The 22,799-nt window shown below is 42.3% G+C and overlaps 1 protein-coding gene across 2 annotated transcripts in view; it reads left to right on the top strand.

Annotated features, from left to right (window-relative positions):
* Window positions 1-22,799, top strand: part of LOC115585174 (cadherin-4-like) — a 244,167-nt gene that overhangs the window by 28,098 nt on the left and 193,270 nt on the right. The gene's annotated exons all lie outside the window — the stretch shown is intronic.

The following is a 22,799-nucleotide window of genomic DNA, read 5'->3' as shown; positions in this document are numbered from 1 at the left end:
TCTGTTTGTATTTTTGCAATGTGGGTCTCAGAGGGGAGAGGGGAATAGCCTGCTGAACTAGGCCAGTGGAGACACTGACATTTAGACTCAAAGGCTAATGGGATGCCTGAGTCTGCCCTGTGCTTGCTGGCTCTTTGTCGGGGTTCTCAGATCAGAACTGACTAGCCCACGCTCCTTTTCCAGACCGTCTGGAGCCTTAATGCGCTCTCTCTCTCTCCAGACGCAGCGTCTTTCAGATGTGCCAACTTTTTCATTCAGTCTCCGAGTCAGAATGGTAATAGTTGAAGTCTGTATGGCTCTCTGTACGTCCGTCTCGTGGCGGCATTTGAAGACTCAACTCATCTCACACAGAGAAATGGCCGTGGGGAGGCCACAAAAGCGAATCACATTGTCTCTAATGGAGGCCAGGGCCTCATGGAGCTCTGCCCTTACAGTGGTAAAGCAAGGCCTTTTTTTCAGACCAGTCATTTATTCTATCTAAAGGCTCATTTATTCTATCCCAAGGCTATGTTGTGAAAAACATCTCTAATGATGATAGTGATACCCAGTGGGTTAAGATGTTAGGGCGATCCCTCATCTCCCATGAGATGTCTTTGTGTGACCTATTCTTTGACCCTCAGGGCCAGTGCTGCCTATTGGAGCCAGAAGACTCATTTGACATAGCTCAAAGACTGTCTTAACCCCTGTGGTAAACATCCTCAGTATACGTTATTATTACACAGCACTTTAATATTCTCAAATTTCTGCAACAGACATTTTGACACTGTATTATTTACAACATTTTGGGATTAGTGCTCAAATTATATGCTCATCCACGCTGTGCAAAAGTGTGAGGACTGCACATTTTCAGGCACACAGTGTGTACCGCTGCTATGTTGAACTGTGTATGTCATTGGGGAACATTTGCCAGTTCCATTAGAGCAGTTTAAGTTTTACTGCTTTGCTCTGATTCTTGAAAGAGTGGTGTGTTTTACTCATTCATTTCCAACACCTAGATTTTTCCAGTCCGGTCAGGAACTTTGAGTTGGTGACCCTGATCGTTATGGACGGCTGCTCTAACCTTCAGGACATAAATACCTTAGGATCTGAAAGGACACCTGTTAGAGGAATATTCTTAAATGTTAGATTTAAGTATTCTCGGTGCAAATGGAATTACTCTTCAGTTATTTATTTATTTTTTTTTAAAGAAGATAGATAAAAGTTTCCAGAGATAGATGTAGAGAGGGAGGAGTATACAGCCAGTGAACGAGAGAGTTTTGTTTTGCCCTTGGAAATATCAGCGTAATTAGGAGTAGCATATCATTTACAAATTAGGCCTGACATTTAGGATGCTGGCTGGTAATAATGGAGAATTGCATTTCACTCGTGTGATGAGAGGAATGTCTTCCTGATTGGAGAGGGGCAACGTGTTCTGCACGGCCCTTTTCCCAGGTGTCACAATCACTCCTCTAGTACAAGATGTTATATTAGTCACTTCGTCCACTCTGTTCTCCCCAGCAGCACATCTAAGTTTTCATGTCCTGTTTGAGTCAAAATGGAAGTTGCAAACTAAACTCCAAGACAGTCCTGTTGATCTGGGTGGAGATTTTTATTAGTAATGAGTATGATGAAGAGCAGTAGTGATTAGCCTACTACTAGCCTCGTATCACTAAAGACCAGAAGGGTATAAACAGAGATAATTAGCCTCAAAATCAAGTCAGTTGTGCATGATGTGTGTTTTCTGAAACGTGGCTGATGATATTTCAATGCTTAATGGGTAACTCCACTTTATAAAGCCTTTTGTGGCCTGAGAGGAAGCCACATGTAATCTGATAATTGCCATTCGGTGATGTCACTCTGTGGCAGTAAGGGTTAGGGTTGCGTTTGTGGGTTATGCAGGTGCTGGGTTTTTAAAATGAAAAATATGTGGAAGAAAAAAGACAACATCCCTTTTTCTGCTGTATTGATTTTGATTATTTGTTCAGAGAGTTTTGAGTACAATTTTACATCATTGTCACTTTCCAAAGGTCCGTTATTGCAATGGCTTTTTATTTTCCTTCAACTTCTTCTTCTTCTTTTCATTGCAATTTGTAAAAACATTGTTAATTTAAGAGGATATTTGTCAATATAGCAATTGGTAAGCAGAAAGCTTCTCCCAGTGTTCCCATTGATTAGAGAGGACTTGCTTAAGCCTTGAATATATGCCTGGTCGAACAACTGGCATTTCCACATTTCCATTATGACAAATCACACCTCAGAAATTGTCACCTGTGTCATTTTTGATTCTCTAAGTCTATTTCAGTCTTTTACAGGAAAGCTGACTTGTAGTGAGTGAACCTAGAACCATCTGTTCCAATCATAGCACTTTGTCTGTGATCCAGTAAGGCTGTGGCATGTTACTAAGAGATGCGTCCCAGATAGAGCATAAAACATCAACGCAACACAGCAGCGCTACATCTCTCCCAGGCATACACAGTGACAGAGTAGAGCAGACAGACGTTTCTTATAAACACTTAGTCAGATAGGAGAGAGACTACAGCCGCTGAACATCATGGAAATTGCTTTTGTGAACGAGGGGCCCCGAAAGGCCCAAGGTTCATAGGACAAAGATATTGGATGGATACGAAGATGGAGCTGTTTATCATCTGTATTCGCAGTTAAAAGTGTAGTGCTTGCTGGTGGTGGTCTGTGATTCAAGTAGACGGTATGCAGATAACTAGCATACATCCTCTGCAAACTCCCACAGAAATGCACCTCTCTTACATTGAGATAATGAATAAAGCATAACCCCGATGTAAATAACAAATGCACAGTACACACAATTACTTATGTGCCTTATAACTGTATATTTGGTAATAACAGTATGCTGGGTCTTGCCATAGTGTTTTATTGTAATTTATGATGGCCTCTCATATCACCTCTGGAGAGAACTCTAGCAGTTATGTAGTATGTAGCTGAGGGAGACTACTGAACAGCCCCAGAGAGCAATCTTACCTCGATACAAATCTGGTCCGCTTTGCTGCTGGTGATGAATGTCCTCTGAACGGGGGGTTGTGAAGTTCCTCACTCTGGGTTAATCTCAGTCTAAAAAAAATGTTAATAAAAGCCGCAGAGTATAATTTGTTTCTCATTTTAGGTATGCTGCGTGCACTCTGATATCCATACACTTAAAGTACTTGACTCATTTAAAAAAAGGACAGCTAAAATTGAGCTCATATATTCTTTCAGTTGAATTGGATTGACAAATTCAGCATTTCTCAGACAGCAGCGGTGAATACATTGGCAAGCTGTGATAGGTACTTTCTGAGGAAGCTGCCTTATCTGTCTCCCTTTCCCCTTCCTCACAGAAGAGGAGAGAAGTGGGGAAGTGTGGACAGGAGATGAGAGTAGTCGAGAGAGGAGGAAGATACATGTAGTGTAATCTGCTGTCTGTCTGCCAGAGTATGCTGTTTTGTCCTGCAGAGGCTGAAGCTTCAGACCCACACTGGAAACCCCTTACAGCTGCAACCATAAGTCCAGCTCACTATATATCACACACTGAGTTATATGCTAAATCTGCATTAGACCCAATTACATATAATGAGCTATTATTTATATGCCATAGTCTTTAGGGGAGGATAGAAGAAATGAGGTGAAATGTTTTAATGTTTCCTCAGAATAATGTGAAAGTAAGTGGCATTGTGGGACATGCATTCAAAGAGCCTCAATTTTTCAATTTGTACGGTATGAATGTGTTTCGTGTGTGTGTGTGCATTGCTGTATAGTATTCTGCTAAAATGTGTAGTCATTCATTTTGCTATAAGCTATACAAAAATATACAAAAAAAAAACCAAACTAGTTGCCCACACAGCAGCTGAAGTGAACATCTGTCTCAGCTTGCTGCTAAATTGTTTGTGAAACCATTCCTACCTTGTTTATGGATCTATTTGGAGGGATGGTTTAGGGAAGGACGAGATGAAGCATCTCTGTTTAATTCAAATCTCTGAGTGTGTTTGAGTGAGAATGTTCTCTGTGACCCACTATGTGACGAGCTCTAAATAGATAATTTGCCCTTTTTGGTTTAAAACTCGAACACACACACTAGAACCGATTCACAGTTAAAAACTAAATGTAGGCAGCTGTGGATGGCAAACCAATTTGTATTCTCACATTCTAACTTAGTATTAACATGGGCTGACTCTAATCCATTGTCCATTTAAATGCCTTTCCTTACGGAATTTTGGGCTTTGTTAAAGTTCATCAACCACAAGACCTGTCTGTCCTATACTGTATTAATACAGTACTTACCACCTGGCCACTCAGGCAAGTATAACTGGATTAGGTTTGTGAATGCTGGTTTGACAAAATCCACTAAAGGAATAGTTTTTGCATTTTGAGTGTGTGACATTCAAAAAGGAAGGCTTAAAGTGACCTTGTCCCTTTACACCCTTCTCTGCTGGAGTGACAATGGGTTGTAGTATCAGCTGCAGGCGAAAAGCTTCGACAGTTCGACATTTTCCATCTATTGGGAGGTCTTTGTGACTAAGATCCTCTGACTCCAGGAACTCTTCATTCAGCTCACGACAAAAAATTATATAAATAGAAAATAGGGTTGTTTTTTTAACCCACCCTTTTCATTGAAATTGAAGCATAATTCCATTCAGTTAGTTTCATGTGCCTCATTATATGATTCTATCATTCTTTCTAGATCAGGGTGACTTCAAAAGCTACAGAAGACGTCAGTATCAGCTGGCTTATTTGCATGCCACTCATGCTCTTGGCTGTGCAGTTTAAACAAAACGGGAATTATTTCCATCATTTTGAACAAATGAATGCATGAAATTATCATCATCATCATCATCATCATCATCATCAATAATATAATATAATAAATTATTAACTTGATCAAGAATAAGAAACTTTTCATACAACTTCATTTTATAAAAAGTGGATGTTGTATTGACCTTGCTTTCTGTATTAATTGCTTTTTTAAATTTACTAGTGCAGTGCCCGTAAGAAAAGTGTATTCCTATAAAGAAGTGGGAGGTTAAGTAGCTTTTTCATGGATGGCCAAATGAGGCTGTTTGAAGGTGGGGCGTCAGGGATATTTAGGTTTGTTGTGAAATCCGATATTCCAGGGTATAATTGGCCGTTTTTGACTATTTTTGATTTTGCCATTATATTTCACCTTAAAAACTATTTACTTGGTGTCATTATTTTCAGCACAACCTCACATGTGTGACTGTACAGTTATTTTTTTTATTTTGACATACTGTATTAACACAATGGACCTAAAATCACAAAAAAAACATAAAATCCGAGTAGAAGAAGTTTGATTTTTTTACTGTGAAAACCACAAATATGTTTAACAAACCTTTTTTTTTTTTTACTTATAATGCAAATATAAATTGTTGTTTGCTAAATTTGTGCATACATTTTAAACATTTACGAAGTTATATGTAACTATTTACATTTAAATGCAGGCAATGCTCAGGTCTGCCTGTGCTCCTTCCAGCTGAATAAAGAGCTGCACTGCCTGCTCCACATTCAGCATCTTCTCATTGTTCTGACACATTAAACAAAAAAACGACTCCACTACACACTAAACACACTACAACAAACACTACATAACACGCTAACTACACACTTCAAACACGCTAAATGTCACAAATCTCTCAACTCTCAATATCGCTGTCTATACACCGACCGTCGTTGCCTGTCAGTCATCCGCCTACATCCCTCCCACAACTTCCTGTTCCTCAACAACCAAACTTGCTGCTTGGACACTTTCGTGACAAAAGCCTGTTTTTACCGTTTCTTCCTCCACCAGACACAAAGCAAATGTGACGGCAATGTTCGCGAAAAAGCGTGGCGGACATTATTTACCCTAGGTCCGGTTTTGGACGTGCCGATGCGTCCGGTCCGTCACCTTATTAACGAGGTGGGCCATGTAGGAATCTGTGGATGTTCATCCACAGATTCCGATTCCACTTTGTTGTCCGCACGTCTCCGGATCTCCTCAGACCCGAACAGACTCGGTCCGGACTCGTTTAATTTCATTAATCCACAGCAGTCAGTTTAGATGCACAGAACAGAACAGAACGGGACCGAGCCGCCGGCAAAATCCCGGTCCAGCTCGCGCCGCTGCAGGTACAAATCCGCTTGTTTCTTCAGGTATGTCATGGGCTTGAGCTCTGCAGTGATTGGCTCTGGTGCACACTTGGCCACGGTGTGCAGTGATTGGCTCTGGTGCGCACGTAACTGTGGTGGCTCCGGTGGACAATGCTCGGCGGAATTTGTAAAGCATTTATGAAATAATTTATTAACGGTATCATTGCAGTCCAAGCAAATGCTTAGATGCACACCACTGAACCACGCAGAAGCCATGTTGAAAGTCTCAGGTCAGTGTGATCCTGATCCGCAGAGATATTTGACTCACAGAAACACACACTGCATGAAAAGTGGGATTTTCGTCAGTATGTGGCACTGTAGATTGACGTGGAATTTCAGGTTTGCGGCTGCACGCGGCAATTTGCAGGCAACACTGAAAACTGACGTAAATTGTCGGAAATTGACGTGGGCCTTGCTTGGCAATGACCCCCCTCCCCCTGATTCTAGGGGAGGCTTTAACATGTAAATGAACATGCTGTGAGCTATACAAATGCAAATCAGGGTTGCAGGGGGAGTTTTACCCCAGGTGACCTTTTTCTAAGAGGTGTTAACTTCATTTTAAGAAAATCTCTGGTATAAATAGATCAGGCTCAGTATAGCCTAATTATAGACCCTTATATTTGAGCTTGAATGGATTTATTTAATGAAAGTATGCTAGATTACTTACTGTGTATGTCATCAGCAATGGTTGTGTTATGTTATGTAAAAAAGATTATTTATTCTTTTCTCTCTCTCTCTCTCTCTCTCCTGGGAACAAGTTAAAGATAAAACGCCAGTTGTTAAGAAGTTAAAATTTGCATGAAATATTTTGAGATAACCAAGATATTAAAATGTAAAAAAAAAAAGTATTTCTATAATTTCATGGGTTCTGAATGTTTTAAAAGCAGTTGAAAAGTAATTCTTATTGCGTGTGAGAGTTCATGACCTGTACGAGTTTTTACACTTCCGGGTTGACCGGAGCGTGAGTGACGAGGAAGAAGGAGCAGAGAGTTAATGGCGTCGAGCCGCTGACAGTGGACTGTGTGTGTCGTCAGTGTCGTGTTTTATCACTAACAGACTGTGAACTGTTGTCGGACGACATGCTGTGAGTGTGTGAGTTGGACTCTCCATCGCAGTTGAAGTGTTTGTGTTTTATTGGACACGAAGCAAGTTCGGCTAAGCTAGCTAGCAGGAGCTAAGCTAGCTAGCAGGAGCTAAGCTAGCGGCCCGGCCATTGTCGAGAGGACGTCTGCGCGGACGGGAGGAGCTTTGCCGGGTCGCTACGAAGAATGTCGCCGACGGACGGAGCTTCGCTGCCGCAGAGGGACACGGAGGTTTATCGCTGCGAGCATTTTGTTTTCACAGACTAACCTCGCCTCATAACAAGGCCGCGACCTCCTGTTAGCTCGGAGCCACGTCTGCAAGTCCAGATTTACACGATGCCGATAATGACGCCATTGTGTGTAAGTAACTGTTACTGTTTTCTCCCTCGCTTAATTTTACTGTGACTTACGTTTCTTTCTTCACACAAGTCTTTTTAATTGTTTTCCAGCTGCCTGTAAGACATTACGAGACAGTACGCAGGACAACAAACAACCAGATCTTGCATCGCAGGCGGAGGCTGTGGAGGAGTTCAGCTCGGAGTCGATCGAGGAGAAAGAGGGTAAGATTTATTAGATTGGATCCGTTTTTGGTCAATGTGACTATTATTCTATTTAATAATAGATGTGTTGTATCCATACGCAGTGCATCGCGCAGTACTGATCGTCTTTATTGATTGTTTATACAGCTGCTGGAAGCGAGACAGAGTGCTAGCTGAGGATGAGGTGGACCTTTGGAAGTGCGCCGCCATGGACCTGATGTCTGAGGAGGAAGACGGCACAAGATGGCGGGGTGTCTGGATGAATTGTGCGACCTCCGTCCTTTCGCAGCCGGGAGCTCACCGAGCTCTGCGCCACACTGCAGTCACATTAGAGGCGATTCCGAAGTACAGCGCAGCGCAGCGCACCACGGACGTCTGCAAAAACAGACACTTCGGTGCTGTAGGATTTTGGGCCTCTTGTGAGCTTCCCGTTTGTTGTGTGGGCAGACTATGCTTTGTACATGCTGTGTGTTTGTGCTAATAAAACTCTTTCTTTGAATAAACAACTCCTTCCTGGCAAATGTTCCTTTCCTCAGTAAATTCATTAATGTCATTGATGATATCATAAATATAAATGAATGAATAAATCATATAAATATAAATATATAAACATTATATATATATATATATATATATATATATATATTCCCACCGGGGTTTACATTTATAATGACCCAGGGTGACCAATCACGAGTGATTTTGCTTGTTTATAAGTAGTGGTTTCATCTAATACTGAGTGAGGATATTCAAGCCAGCCCACACATTCTCTGGCCAGGCGTGGTTTCGCTGCTATTCATATGCAAATTAGAGGCGTTCGCACCTCCGGGAGCTCCGCTGACGTCATGGTTCGTTTCCGACAATTTTCGGCACAGACAAACGCCACGTTCACAGCCTGTAAATTGTCGTTAACTGCCGAAAATTAGGGAGATTTCCGGGCGTTTACGGGGCCGAAAATCCCACTTTTCATGCAGTGACACACACACACACACACACATACACACAGACAGACAGAGATTCCTTGCTTTTATAGAGAGATACCTTAGAATAAGTGTGTGAGCTGTATTGGCTGAGCTGTAGATGCAGTTTGTAGCTGGCTCTTTTTTGATCTGCCTACCTGGTTAAATGGTTGATGCATTCAGGGTGAAGAGTGCAAGGAGGATGGAGCAATAAACTCTGCAAGCTCTGCATGTGTGTGTGCTTCAGTGCATAGGTCATAGCTAATTGCATAAAATACATCAAGGATACCAATCATATTGGTGGCCTCGGAGGTATTAGATTACTATCTTTCACAGTGTAAACCTTTATTTGATGTGCAGAAGTTGTACAGTTCCTTTCATATTCTTATTGTTGTTAACCTCTATCGCAGAGAATGTCTCTCCAGAGGACAATTTGAGAGAGGCTGTCTTGCTCTGGCCTGGTCCAAACACTTTCTTGATGGTCGTACACCACCCTGGTTGTGCCTGATATGGCTGTTTTCTGGATATCTGGACTCACTCATGCCTGGCAGTCTGCTGGACCTTGCTCCTTACAATCCGTGAGAATTTACAGGTTCCTTTGGTGTGGTGGCTGGTTTAACTCAAAAAGGCCAGAGTGCTTGCCGTCAATGATGGAAGTCATCTCAGACTTCCTGAATTAAAACCATCATTGGTTTTTAATGTCTTCTTTTGAGAGTTAACCAAAAATGCACTGTGCATGCGGCCACGCCAACCTTTCCACCTTTATGTGGCAGTATCCGTATCCTCTTCAAAAGAAAGCAAACTGCTCCAGGAGGTCTGGTTGATCTATATTATTATATTAGTATATTATTATCACTGTAAATAACATGATATAATAGCTGTCTTTGCATGAAAAATGTATGTGTTGTAATACATAATTGTCCCCACATATTAGCTACATAGAGATTCACAATAACACACATTGAAAAGACTTATGTTGAGGTGCTTAAGAGGAAAAAAGAGACAAGAGGAAACAGATGATGCTGGCTGTTCCCTGTTGACTGAGGCGTTTCTGAGAAACTGATAATCTTTTTAGTTGCGAGGAGAGGATCAAAAGGAAGAAAAATGCCGTGAGGGCATTGGTATCTATCCATCTATTTATCTCTCTTTCTTCTCCGTTGCTAGATCCATTGCTGCATATCCCCCATGTCCTGCCTCATTCTCTTTTGGCCGTTCATCATATTCCTATGTCCAACTACATTCTCATTGCTTTCTTGCTCTTGTGTCTTCCTATCGCACTTATTTTTTCTTTTCTGCACCACCTCCTGTCTCACCATCTTATCTAACAGGCCCCTGGGCTTCTTTGTCTATCAGTAGAATTTCCTACTCATAGTATTTTTCATCTTTCATCTTACCTTCCACCTGCCATTCCTACTGGCTTTCTCCTTAGCTTGCTTGTAGGGCATGAGGTATCTTTATATGCAATGGCATCAGATTGGTTGTGTAACACTCCAGTGTCTGTTGTGTTGACAATGTCAGCGAAGTTAAGGCTTTGCCTTGAGTCCCAGAAAGAGAAACCATTCACAGACCAGTACCTGTCAATGTCGTACCTGTGGCCAAAATGTGAAGACCACTGCATTACCATAGAGAACCAGTTGAGAGAGGTTCCCTCCACAACTAATTGCCATTCAGAGAAAATGTATGAGATGAGTGAAACCACTAGAAAAAAAGACAAGGCGTTTAGAATCAATAGGTAGAGGTAGTATGTATGAGAGGGGCAGTGAGTGAGTGACATTGGCATAAGAAGCAAGTTTGATGTTACTGTCAACGTTCCACCTACAGTATTTCCTCAAGAGCTCCTTTCTCAACTTCATGTCAACCCTTACTCATCCTCTCTATGGTCTGACATATTGAAAGAGTCGAAGTAGAGAAAGACATTGGCAAGAGGAAGACAGAGAAAGAGAGCGGTCATTAATACTAAGGGAATTGATCCACTCAGGTCTCCACGGGTTTGCCTGTCTGCCAGTGATTGTAGTTTGCTCATTATCCATCTCTGCTCCAGGTAATTACTGGCTTGTTTTGATCGGAAAGCTTTTAATTAGTTGCTCATTAGCATTGTTTAATTAAACTCACCCCATGCCTTTTATAGTGCGGGAGTGTTTTGTCCCTACTTCATTAGATGTTGTTGGATGGGGTTATAGTAGGACTGAAAGATAATGGGTGGACAGAAGCCCTGTATGTTCATGCATGAGTAGCGTTTAGTAAAGTCAATAGTAGTAGACATTTTTTTTAGCATATATTGCATAAAATCAGAATTAATCCATCCTTGAAACCCAACTTTTAGAGAAGTGGATTCTAAAAAAAACAACTTTTAGAAGTAGACTGAGGTGAATAGGTGAGGAAAAAGAGAAGGGAGGGAAGGAAGTGAAAGCACTTGCATAATGCAGAAACTTCCCCCAGTGCCAAAAGTGTTGTTGGACAGTCACACACCGAGGAGCTTAGGTGGCAGCAGGGGGTTAAGAGACAGAGAACAGGGAGAGTAAGATGAAGTGGGAGGAAGTGGAAGAAAGTGTTGGAGCCTAGTCCGAAAGGCTATGTGAGAGGCTTTTGAATTGCTAGCTAGGCTGCACAGTTGAGTAGCTGGACAAGACACAGTTAGGACAGCGAGAAGAATGCCAAATGCAAAGACCGACACTCTGTTTTTTTTATCCGTTGTTCCCTTTCTTCTTTTCCCCGTGTCTGTTGCTCTGTCTCTGTCTATTTCCAAGCTCTCACTCTATTTTCATTCTTTATATTCCTCCATGTCGCCGTGCAGCTTTCATGCTGCCTTCCTCGTGAATCCTCTCCTACATATTCAATTCTTTATCTGAGCTTATTTTCTCTGTCTCTGTCTATCCTTTTGCTTTCCTCTCCCACTGTGCAATAGCTGACACAGTATTCTTTCAGCTGAGTATTTTGCAGAAGGTGGAGGAATGTATGTGTGTATGTGTGTGTGTGTGCATCTGCATGTGTGAGAATGTATATATTCGTGCCTACATTTGTGTGTCTGTTTGTGCATTGGTTAAGCAGTGACTGAACAGTCTTAGTTTTGTTTTCTTAGCACGTCTTGGTGGAGTGTGACAGTGAACAAAGTGTCAGTGTGTGAGGGTGGAATGAAAGCCAGCCCCGAGTGTCATAGCATGCCCCAGATCTGACACTCTGGAGTCCATGGCTGGGGACAGTGGCTGGCTGTCTGGATGATGTGGATGAAACCAAACTCTGTAGCTGTAAGCCTCATGAGGAGCGAGGGGAAACCCAATCGGGATGTGCGGACAGTAGGTGGTCAGGGTAGACTTAGCCTGTTGGCTGTGAGCACTGTCTGGGCATCACATGGCAGACCGACTGGGCAAACAGACAGAGCCACAGAGCCACCGCCCCTTGCCTGGGTGTCATCACTGCTGAGCTACTCCACAAGAAAAAAAAATATGTAGTTTATGATCAAAACATCTTATATATATTTCACCCATAACAAATGAATAGACTTGTAAAAATAAGATTATTTTTGCTTGATTATGCCATAAAGGTCAAAGGAATTCAGCTGTTTTCAACACAGTATTTATGTAACCTTTTGGTTTCAGTCCTTAATCTGAAAGGACTTGGCCCCTGTGTTTGAAGTTTATACAACAGATGGTATGTGTCTTTTTATGTATTTGGTTTTTTTTCTTTTTCTAAACAATAGCTCAGACAAAGAGTACAAAGAATGGTTTAATGTTCATCTGCTTCTGTTCATCTCTCTTTGTCACAAGAAATCAGCTCTTTATGACCCCCGGAGCATGGGCAGCAGCCACAACAGCAAACAAACATCAAGAGCGCCACTTAAGCTCTAGGGTTGAACATTTATACAAGGGTAGCAATATATTTAATTATCTTGGATCACGTCTCTACGCCTTAGCTTTGAGATAGCCATGATGATCGCCCATGCAGCAACTGCCTTTCTCCTTTCATTCCTCTGCTTATAGTGCATTTATATACATTAAGCTGCCATCTCCTAAGAGGTAAATTATAGCTCCACACAATTCCACCACTCTCCTCTGCTTTTTCCTCCTGCAGCTCAATTCCCAGCGGTTGTTACCACTTCCGCAACAGAGTTTGTCTCTGTAGGGGAAAAGAGCAGAGAGCCATCAGCATTGTGAGAACTCCTAGAAAGCTAAGGGGGTGCTCTTTTTGGAACTGTGTTGTGTGGTGATTTAGACAGCCAGAACTAGGAAGGATCTGGAAGACCCATCAAGCCATTAGAGAGTTTGGGAGAAGTGCAGGAATAAGCCTACTAGACATTGTAGGTAAAGAAGCAGGCTGCACTTACAGAACAAGGATGAAAACTGCAACATGCCCCTCATGTGCACACAGTGTGTGCTGACATACCTATGCAAACATATACAAATGTATGCACACATACCAACATTCTTCCACACACAGATTAACATGATCACTGGCACAATGAAGATAACCTGCTCATCTGCTGGCTTACTGAGTTTAATGGACAGCCAAAACACACTACTTTTTACACATGCAGCAGAGCAGCACAGAGAGATGGAGGAAGAGGGGTGGAGAGACAGAACAGAGGAACACGTCTGCAGGGCAGGATACAGGAGAGGGAGGTGGGCAAAAAAGAATCAATGATTTTACTGCTATGTTTGAAAAAGGGAAGTGCATGGTGAGCGCAGAGATGTGGTCCGACCTTCAGGTGCCCTGGTGCTTCCCTTTCATGTGCAGAGCAGATTACCAAGTGATTTTCAGTGGGAAAAATGAACTCACTGATGCATTGCGCTAATTTCATTTAACATTTAAAGAAATGAGAGGAACGGGAATCAGAGAGTTTGCCACGGGCGAGGTGGGAGAAGGGTGGGGGGTGGTTCTGGGAGGGGAGAGGAGCTGGGGGAAACACGTCAGCAGTTTGTGTTGAATGGAGTGAGAATGAGAGATAAGCCGGGAGCCATCAATTCATTACTTCACATTCTACTCATTTTCAACTATCCCTTTACATCTCTTGAGCTCTATATCCATCAATTCTTCCTTGATTTCAAATCACACTGAGCGTTGTTTCCTGCTCTTCTCCCTGCTCTGGGAGACAACACGTGCTTGTGTGTGAGTTCAGAGGGCCACAGCCGAATGTCATGGGGCAGGTCCAGGGTTTTTCTTGCACCATCAGCACAGCTGTATTGGCTATGGCAGAGATGCTTCTCAGCGATTTCTGCAACATAAAGAGTTAAGATGGCCGTGCTCTTGACTTCTACTAATCCTATTACTCGAGAGTGCTGCTCTTACAGGGCTCCAACCTCACTTTTATTGGAAATCCTTTGCCGTTATAAAGCCTTTTAGCCTTTGGCTGGGCTATTGCTCTCATAAATCTAGTTCCTGGCCTTTGGGCTATTCCCTCATGTTTGTATTATTGCAATGTTACTTATAGATTTGTATACTGACACAATCCACCTCTCCTATAATTGTTGTAATGCTTGAATCATTCACCTATAAGTTTTCAGCTGAGGTCAGCGTTTCATGCTTTTTTTAATCAGTTGCTTTATAGTTCCACAGATATATTAGTGCCATTCAGACCAAAACTACTAAAAGTCCAACAGACAAAAAGCGCGGAAACAACACGGATGGCTGTAATGCTTCTAATTTCCTCCTCAGCTGATCTCTAAATGTTTGTACTTTGTCACTGCCACTACACCACAGAATAAATTTACTCTTTCACCTCCTTGTGCCTCCTCCTTCCCGCTCTCTAATTCATCTCATTTCCGCCTTGTGGTTGGTTCAGTCCCCACCTCTTTTCAGTGCTGGCTCTTCCAGCTTCAGGGCTGCACTGCTGGCTGCTCCGTATTCTGGGGCCGTTGTGTCTCCGGTGGAGAGTGATTGTGCTGGTGGCAGGGAGGTCAATTGGAAGAAATTGCGTTGCAGCCACCGTGGAGCTGAAGCGAGAGGGAACAAACTGGATATTAGCCCAATCCATGTAGGCTGGCGTGTTTACACCATCTATCCACCCCACTACCCCCTTTTTCCACTGCCACCACCCTCAATACACACATGCACACTCACACATTCATTCACTTTGGTCAGCAGGTCCCTGAAGAAATAGAACCAAGCCTAGGCACTATTAAATATTATCATAAATTGGTGCAAATCCAAATTTACATGCGTTGATAGACTTGTAGTGTTTGGCGTGACAAAATATGGATTGTATTTTTTAGAGGCATCTCTGCACTTTCTGACTCGTGACTTTCCAACATGTCCCTGCAGCCTTGTTAGCCAGGCCAGTAGAGTAAAGCCACACAGCTCAAGGTTCCTGTGTGATGGCGCTTAGCTCAGGATTAAAGTGTGAACATTTCAGCTTCTGGGGGCAAACCTCTTCTTGCCTGATCACTTTGTTCTCTCCCTTGGTGGAAAACAATGTTTTTCAAAGGGTATCTGTCAGTACTCGGGAGTTATTCTGTGTTTCCTATCTGATGTTGCTGGATGGAGAAGAGGAAGAAATGCTTTTTCAACAGAAAGTTACCAAACATAACCAGTCAGCCACAGCAAGATTTTGTCATTGTCAGTTGGCAAGTATAGATATTAAATGTCTATGTTTGTTCATGTTGGTGTTCACAGTATGTATACATGTGAGGGTGCATTATGACAGAAATTATGAATATTTGTAGCCGATAAAAGTACTCAATCAACATATTGTTTCACGTATATTAATTGATTAATTTCTATAGTATTGGGTCGTATCTCACTAACCCCTGTCACACATAATTTCACGAACCCAACAATACATTTTTAGTACTGCTTTCTGCCACATTGGCAATTTTGTAAAGTTGCCAGCAAACTGGCAAAACTGAAGTCCAGTAGTAAATATGAACAATGCCCTTTGACTTTTCAGCATCTAAAAAAAGTTCTCAAACCTTTCTCCCTGTCTTTCAAAATGGTTTTGACTGTTTGCTTGCCAAAAGTAAAGCCACACATGTCAAACACACCAGTTTGGCAATGTGCTCACCATTACTCTGTTCTGTATTCTGGGTCAACCAGGAAGGTGTGCATGAAAACCTCTCAACAACAAGGTCTGCCTTTGCCAGTTTAACAGTGTTATACTTCTTCATTTCAAATTCACATATACCGGGGAATGTTTAGAGATTTGCCCAAGGTGCACTGTGTGCACAAATCTACAAATCCCTCACAGTCTCTGCCAAGGAGGAGGAAGACGTGCCGCCACCCATCTGATCAGATAGTGCTATCTGAAAGCTTCATACACACACTAATGGAGGTTGGCATTGGCAATTTCCGGTTGAGACCTTTTGTTGTTGTGATGAGTAATTAACAATACCCTACAAAGATGTTGGTGTGAATATTTAATAGTGACAAAGCGGGGAGTGAGTAGACAGTGTTAAAACTGCAACTCATGTATAATTCATAGTCACTGACAGTGATTGGACCCCCCCCCCCCCCCCCCACCACCACCCCACCACCACCACCACACCCCTGCCCCCCCATATCCCAGGGTACACTGGGTTCTCCTTGTATAGAGGAGAATCCAATGTGGAGTAGCACTTCATATCTTGTTAGGAGATTTATTCACGGTAATGAAGGGTTTTAATGTACTGTACAGCACAGAGCTCCAGCTTTGGTTGTAACATTCTCAGCAATGATCTCTTGGATGGATTATTTGAGCACTGGCTTTAATTTAGATTCAATTACAGGGTCGGTGTAGTAGGATAGGATGTGACCCCGAATATCTGTCCATGCTGTCTCTGTCAGAGCCTTTACAACCAAGCACGGCAGAGCAACGCTGGTTCAAGCTTCACTACTGGTATACTCTATGTTAGGGCTAGACAGCCAGCTTCCTCTCAGAATTTCCCTAGTATTCTTGCCCACCTTGTGCCTCTCTGTCTCTCTCTTCAACCCCTCCTTTTTCCATTACTTGGACTGACTTGTTGTTTGCTGTGGCTCTCTTATCTCCCTGCCCTCGCCATCTCAGTCTTTCCCAGTACAGGCTGCCCAATACAGTCCCTCATTTGTGCAACTCTTCACCTCTGCAGCCCACTTCTCCACACAGGTGTTTGAACACTCACTGATATAATCATATTCACACACATGGAAGCATACACATATTCATGTCTGTACAATTTTAGATGACGTCTCTTCCCCATTCATCTTCTCACTCTTCGGGCTCTGGGATAATGCTGGCATTTTGTCTGTAAAGCAGTGAATCTCTGAGCAGCATCACCGAGGTCTAGAGACCATGTTTGGTTTCCACCTGGCTGTTCACACACAGCATACAGTATATTCAGCACACTGAGCAAGATGGATGGAGTGATTATAAAAGAACACATGGTTTGACATTTATTAGTTGCTTTTTAGTTCAGATATTTTCTCATTTCCTTGCAGCATTGGACTTCGGTTATTTTTTCTAGAACTGGAATTGATTGCCTTGTTACTCAGCATCTCTTTTTCACTCACACACATATTTCCTCTCTCTCTCTCTCTCTCTCTCTCTCTCTTGTCCCCAGCCAGTTGGAGGGTGTAAATAACTATTGATTTGGGCCAACTGAAGCTTGCTAGCTCACATGCTATTGTGCTAACTGCCCCCTTTGTCCCTGTTGTCGGTGTGTAGGACTTGTTTTATTTGTGCATTCTCAAAGTTTAGTTTGCAGTTTTACAAAGTCTGGAAATGTTGATAGTCCTCTGCTGGTGTAGCAGACACCCACTTAGTGAGTGTTTTGGTCCTTTTTTTGGCCATTAAAATCTGTGATTTCTGCAGATTTTTGGCCTTGCATTTTAACATCCTAAAATGTAGGTTAACTTACATTAACTTACTCTCCATCTAAGAAAACATCTATTTGAGTGTGGACAGGAAAAATTGATTTTCCAAAACCCAGACTCAGCCCTGATCTCTCCTAGAGATCCTGACCTTAAACTGACATCTCTTTACAGAGACAAAAAAAGGCAGCTATAAAGTGCATTGGTTTCACTCACATCCAGTAAGAGGATTCTTTATACAGACAACATGCAGATGCCTGTGCAGACGCTTTATGGTGAGTGTGCTGATGTGCTTAATGTGCTCATTAAATCAGCGACAGCGACACATGTGTTTCTGCTCATTCTGCCCACATGAGGCAGAGACGTAATTCAATCTGCAGCCTCCCTGGTTAGCCACATGTGCTAATGCCTGCACCAGGCCCTGATGCAGGCTGACACTGCTGTGCTGGAGATGCAATCTGTATGAAAGCTGTGGTTGCCAGAAGGCTCTGGTGAGATAGTGAGGTATTGGACTCTCTGGCATGGGGAGTATGTGTGTGTATGTGTGTGTGTGTGTGTGTGTGTGTGTGTGTGTGTGTGTGGGATGTTGGGTGGGGGTTTAAGTAAGATTGGGGAATGGGCCTTATTTGGCCTTATTAGCACACTGGGGAAATGTTGGTGGCCAGAGAGATATCAGCTTCGTTAGAGTTTTCATTTCATTTTTAATCAGGCAGTCCAGTGAGGTAAGAGAGCTCAAATAACAGTTATTAATAGAGACACACACTGTCCACCGGGGTCTGGATGTCCTACAGCTGAGACAAAAAAAAAATCATGAAAGAAAAAACAACAGGAGGCAATTATGTTTTTTTCCACAATGTTTTTTTTTTTTTCATTTCACCAGTCAAAACAAATTAACCTAAGGTTTGCAAATGCTAATGGCTGATGTTTTTATGCCCTGCTTGAAAGGGTGAGTCATCCTTGTTATGGTGTCATCCCTGTCACCTTTGCTTTGGCACGGGCACAAGACAAATCTGTGTGTGCGTGACCTGGCACCAGGCTCAGTGACATACCAGTGATTGAGACAAGGAGACAATGGGATCAGCAGATCATCTGTGTGCTCCTAGTTGGAAGAGAGGTCATCGTTAGAAATTGTGTTGCATCATTAGGAATTGTGTCACCATTGAGTCACACATCTACTCTTCGGGCAAAGGAATAAGTAGTAGTTCAACATTTTCAAACACACTATACCTCCCTCCCTCCCTTCAATTTTTCTTTCTTCCCACTGCTCAGCAGATTCACCATAACACTGTAAACCAGACAGCTGGAGCTGGGAATAAATGGAAGTGACACCCCATGTATCCTTTTGGATTCTTCCAAGTGACCTCAGGCGAAATTCCCCCCAGACTATCAGCACCTATGCTGCTCTGTTGCCTGTCACAGCAGGGAAACTGCTGAACTGAGAGATTCCTAAATCCCATTTGTTGTTTAAAAGACCACAGAAATGCTATGATATGCTAACACAAGTCACCATATATCAATGTGATTCTAGTGTGTGTGTAGGGAAAGTCTTTGACTTTTATGTCTTTTTATTTTTACACAAACATTTACACAAACATTAATATGAGAAATAAGCAAACATATTTTTGGATAGTAAATATTTCTGTGTCATAAATATCAGAGGTAAAAATCAATAGATAGATTTATACTTACAAAAAATCCTGTAGATAACAGGAAGGCCCAGAATGATTTAATATTTGACAGTGAGGGTTCATTTCTTCACAAAGCCATCTAAAGGCGAGAGGAAGCAGACATAACGGCAGAATGGTGCAGTGTATAAACAAACTAAATTGTAAATTGCTTTAATTTTGTTTTTCCTTCTCTGTCAGTGAGCATCTGGTTGTGCACGCGTGTGTGACGCTACATGCACCTGCACACATACAGAAGGAGCAATGGAGGGTTGAGGATGGATTGCTGTTTAGCGTGTACAAGTGGATCTGCGGGGTTCAGCTGCCCAGCATATGGTTGAGTGATGCTCTCTGCCTGGCCGCCACTGCACTTCCAATACACAAACACAAGTATATTTCACAAACAAGCATTGGCTGGTGTGCTTAGCCTCAGCACCACCTCAGATCAACAATATTAATGCACTCCAAATATTAGTTTTCTCCCTCATTACCAAGCTGGGTGCTCTACGCCTGAACCCACAGCAGTCCTTGAGGATGGAGACAGCAGGATGTGTGTGTTTGTGTGTGTGTGCATCAAGCCAATTACACTGTAATGCCTTTGGTGTCTTTTGCTTGAAGAGAATCTTTTGCGCCACTGTGTTTTGCGTTATTTATTCTTATAGACACAAGTTACCATATATTGCGCCTGACGAATTCATATCACCGCACTGAATTGTGTTGCACTTGTTTGTGCAGCAGAATATGAATGTATTTAGACAAGAGCCATGACAGTCTCACTAAAGAGTTGCTTCTCGCTAAGCCTAAGTGGGAGAATAGTAAATAGAGAACGAGAGGAGAGCTGTGCATCGTGAAATCCCCATCTGCTGTAAAGTGGGGCGCTGACACTTTCAATCTGTTCGGCTTCGCGTTCGTCCCTCCCTCTCAGCTCTCTCTCCCCTCTCCATTATTGCTCTGATCCTTGATCTTCCCTCTGTGTCTGCTTTTGATTCTTGTGGGCAAAGCCTCCTTGGTCTGCTTTATACAGTAATCACAGATCTATCTCAGTGACAAGGCCTTGGCTCGAGTCCCGAGGTGTAGGTACTAACTGTTAAAAGCAACCTGATATATTGAATACATTCTTCACGTTTCATAGTCCCCGGCCAACGTAATGATTCCCTGGTGACATTCAGCTAACATGGCAAGTAAACATTTGTTTTTTGACCATGCTTTCACCCCATTGTAATTACTTTGTGGGTGTTCAGGTTTCTTGGAGAGACCATGGGAAATGTTTTGCTCTGTGTGGATGTGAAACAGAGGCCAACATGACCACTTTCTCCTGGGGCAAAGGGACAAGTGGTAGTATTATTTTCTGCATCTTTAGCCTCTTCCCATGGTTGGAAGCACAGGGAAAGTTGTGGGTACAAACCACTTAAAGTTTTCACATTTCAGCACCATGTGAAGTGGTAAAGTTTTTTTTAGCTACGTTTAGGGCTTACAGTAAGAGTGGACGTCTGAAACAAATGTTTCCACTGTGGGAACACAATGCATTATCTGTCTTTCTGAGAAAATACTTCCTTTTGTCTCCTGTGTAGAGAGAACTGCAGGTAAAATCATTCAATTATCAGCCTTTTTCAAGCTCAGTTAGGTCAAGAAAACCGTTACATTGGATCCAATCGGTGTGAGATAGCAGGTGAATTTCTAGCCAATTTGCAGGTGTAAATGTGATTTCCACACATACATAGATACAGAATGCTCTCTGCTGAGATGTATTTCCTTTTTGGATTTACCCAAAAAAAATGTTTTTCCAGGAGATTAAGTGTGGAATAGAAATATCAGCAGGCCATGACTACCTGTGATATATTACAAAAAAGTCACTTAATTTATTTTTCCGAATTACAAGATATTTTTTAGACTATTATCGTATATGATGTATTTGTGATATGTTCTCTTAAACTCTGTTGCATGTTTCTATTACCAATGTAATGCAGTGATCACATGACCAGTAGCTACTGCATCAGCTGTGGTACTTTTTCTCATCCCCCTGATCCAGCCGTGTTTGTAGCACACAAATATAAAGGAATGGGAAACTGAGGTACTGCAAGTGAAAGAGTGAGTGGAAGGGTGCCAAAAGGTTCAGAGACCAGATCTGCAATGCGCAATCACATATTAATTTTTTCCCCGGATTTATATATAGTTGTGAATGCACCTGCTGCTTTTTTATCAGGGCATTGGAGAGTTCAGAGTTTTCACGTTGGAAGTGAACTTTTGCAGCTGTATTTGCAAATTCATGCTCATTCTCTCAGTGTGTGCACTTCTATATTATTTTTTGAAGGTGTATACTTTAAATATTTTATTTTAGGTTAAACCTGAAGTATGGCAACAATGGCTTTACCCTCTTTTTGAGGTAGAATGCCAGGGTTGAAGTGGTTGAGTGACAAATTCCAAGCTTCCCTGGCATTGTTTCTTTCATATCTTTGATCTAAAGTTCACTGCACATGAGAAATGGAAGAATGAAAAAGAGGAAGAGCCACATACAGAGTATAAAGCATTATCAAGGGGTACTTGGAAACACCAAATGTTCAGTGCTCTGCAGCGCCCCGCTGTATTGCTTAGGTGCATGGTGTCAGCACACAGACACACACACTCACACTTTCCCCTTTGTTGGACATCCCTAAGGGAGAGCTAATTCCCCACGAGACTGTGGCAATAAATGAGGTCGGGATGACTGTGGACTGGGAGGGGATGGAGAAAAAGCAGGGTAGGGAGCAAACAGGAGACACTAATGAAGTATGAAGGGCTGAGCATGGCAGCATGGTTCCTGCCAAGTACCACCAGCTCCCCCCTCTCCTGAGCTCCACCTGCCCCAGGGACACAGAGAGGTAGGTGGGTCACTCTAGAGTGAGTGGGCCGTGAAGCTCATGCTGAATTCAAAAGAGCAAAAACTGTTTTAACAATTACTCTTCATCTTCTGAGCATTTTTATTATAATTATTCTGTAGTTTCCGTGCAAGTAGAGCGTTTAAAGTTTCCTCCTCTCTCTTCTCAGCTTCTCACCTCTTTGTACCTGGCACTTTAAAGAACACCATAAAAATGGCGTTTCAAAAATGTCAAAGCCATTACTGTATCACTCGGACAGCTGGCTCGCAACTGTGCTCTTTTCCTGTTATTTAAACACGCCTGTCTTCCTAAGTGCAGACTCAATTGTTCATGTTCACCCATGTCTGTGTGGCACGACCATGCTACCAACCATGTCTTTTACCAGCCAACCAAGCACAATTGTTTTGTGAAGAGTCCAGCCTCCACCCTGTCTACCACCTTCTTTACCCTGTTTCTGCTCTATTATTTAAGTTCATCAGTTAAGCAGGAAGTGAGCCTCTTTAGCTGACAGCATATCATCTGTGACTGTGCCACTAATGTGTGAGTCAGAAATCAATGATTAAAAATATTACAATTCCCTTAATTAGGCCTGAGCAGGAAAATACAAGAGCATCCTGTGATTTGGTGGACAGTCGTTCTCCATCAGTAAATCAGAACAGTCCAAAAAAAAACATCAACTTAGGTGTGTATAATTCACTTTTCTTTACACGTCTTTGGCATTCTGATTTCCCAGATACTTAAAAGCATTTAAAAAGTGTCGATGTGAATTACCAGAACTATGAAAATAATTTTCATACTCTTCTGGTCCACAATTGTCATT

The sequence above is a fragment of the Sparus aurata genome, chromosome 7, assembly GCF_900880675.1.
Source record: "Sparus aurata chromosome 7, fSpaAur1.1, whole genome shotgun sequence".
Taxonomy (NCBI): Eukaryota; Metazoa; Chordata; class Actinopteri; order Spariformes; family Sparidae; genus Sparus; species Sparus aurata.
Note: the sequence above shows the minus strand (reverse complement) of the source record. Positions and strands in the feature narration are given on the sequence as shown.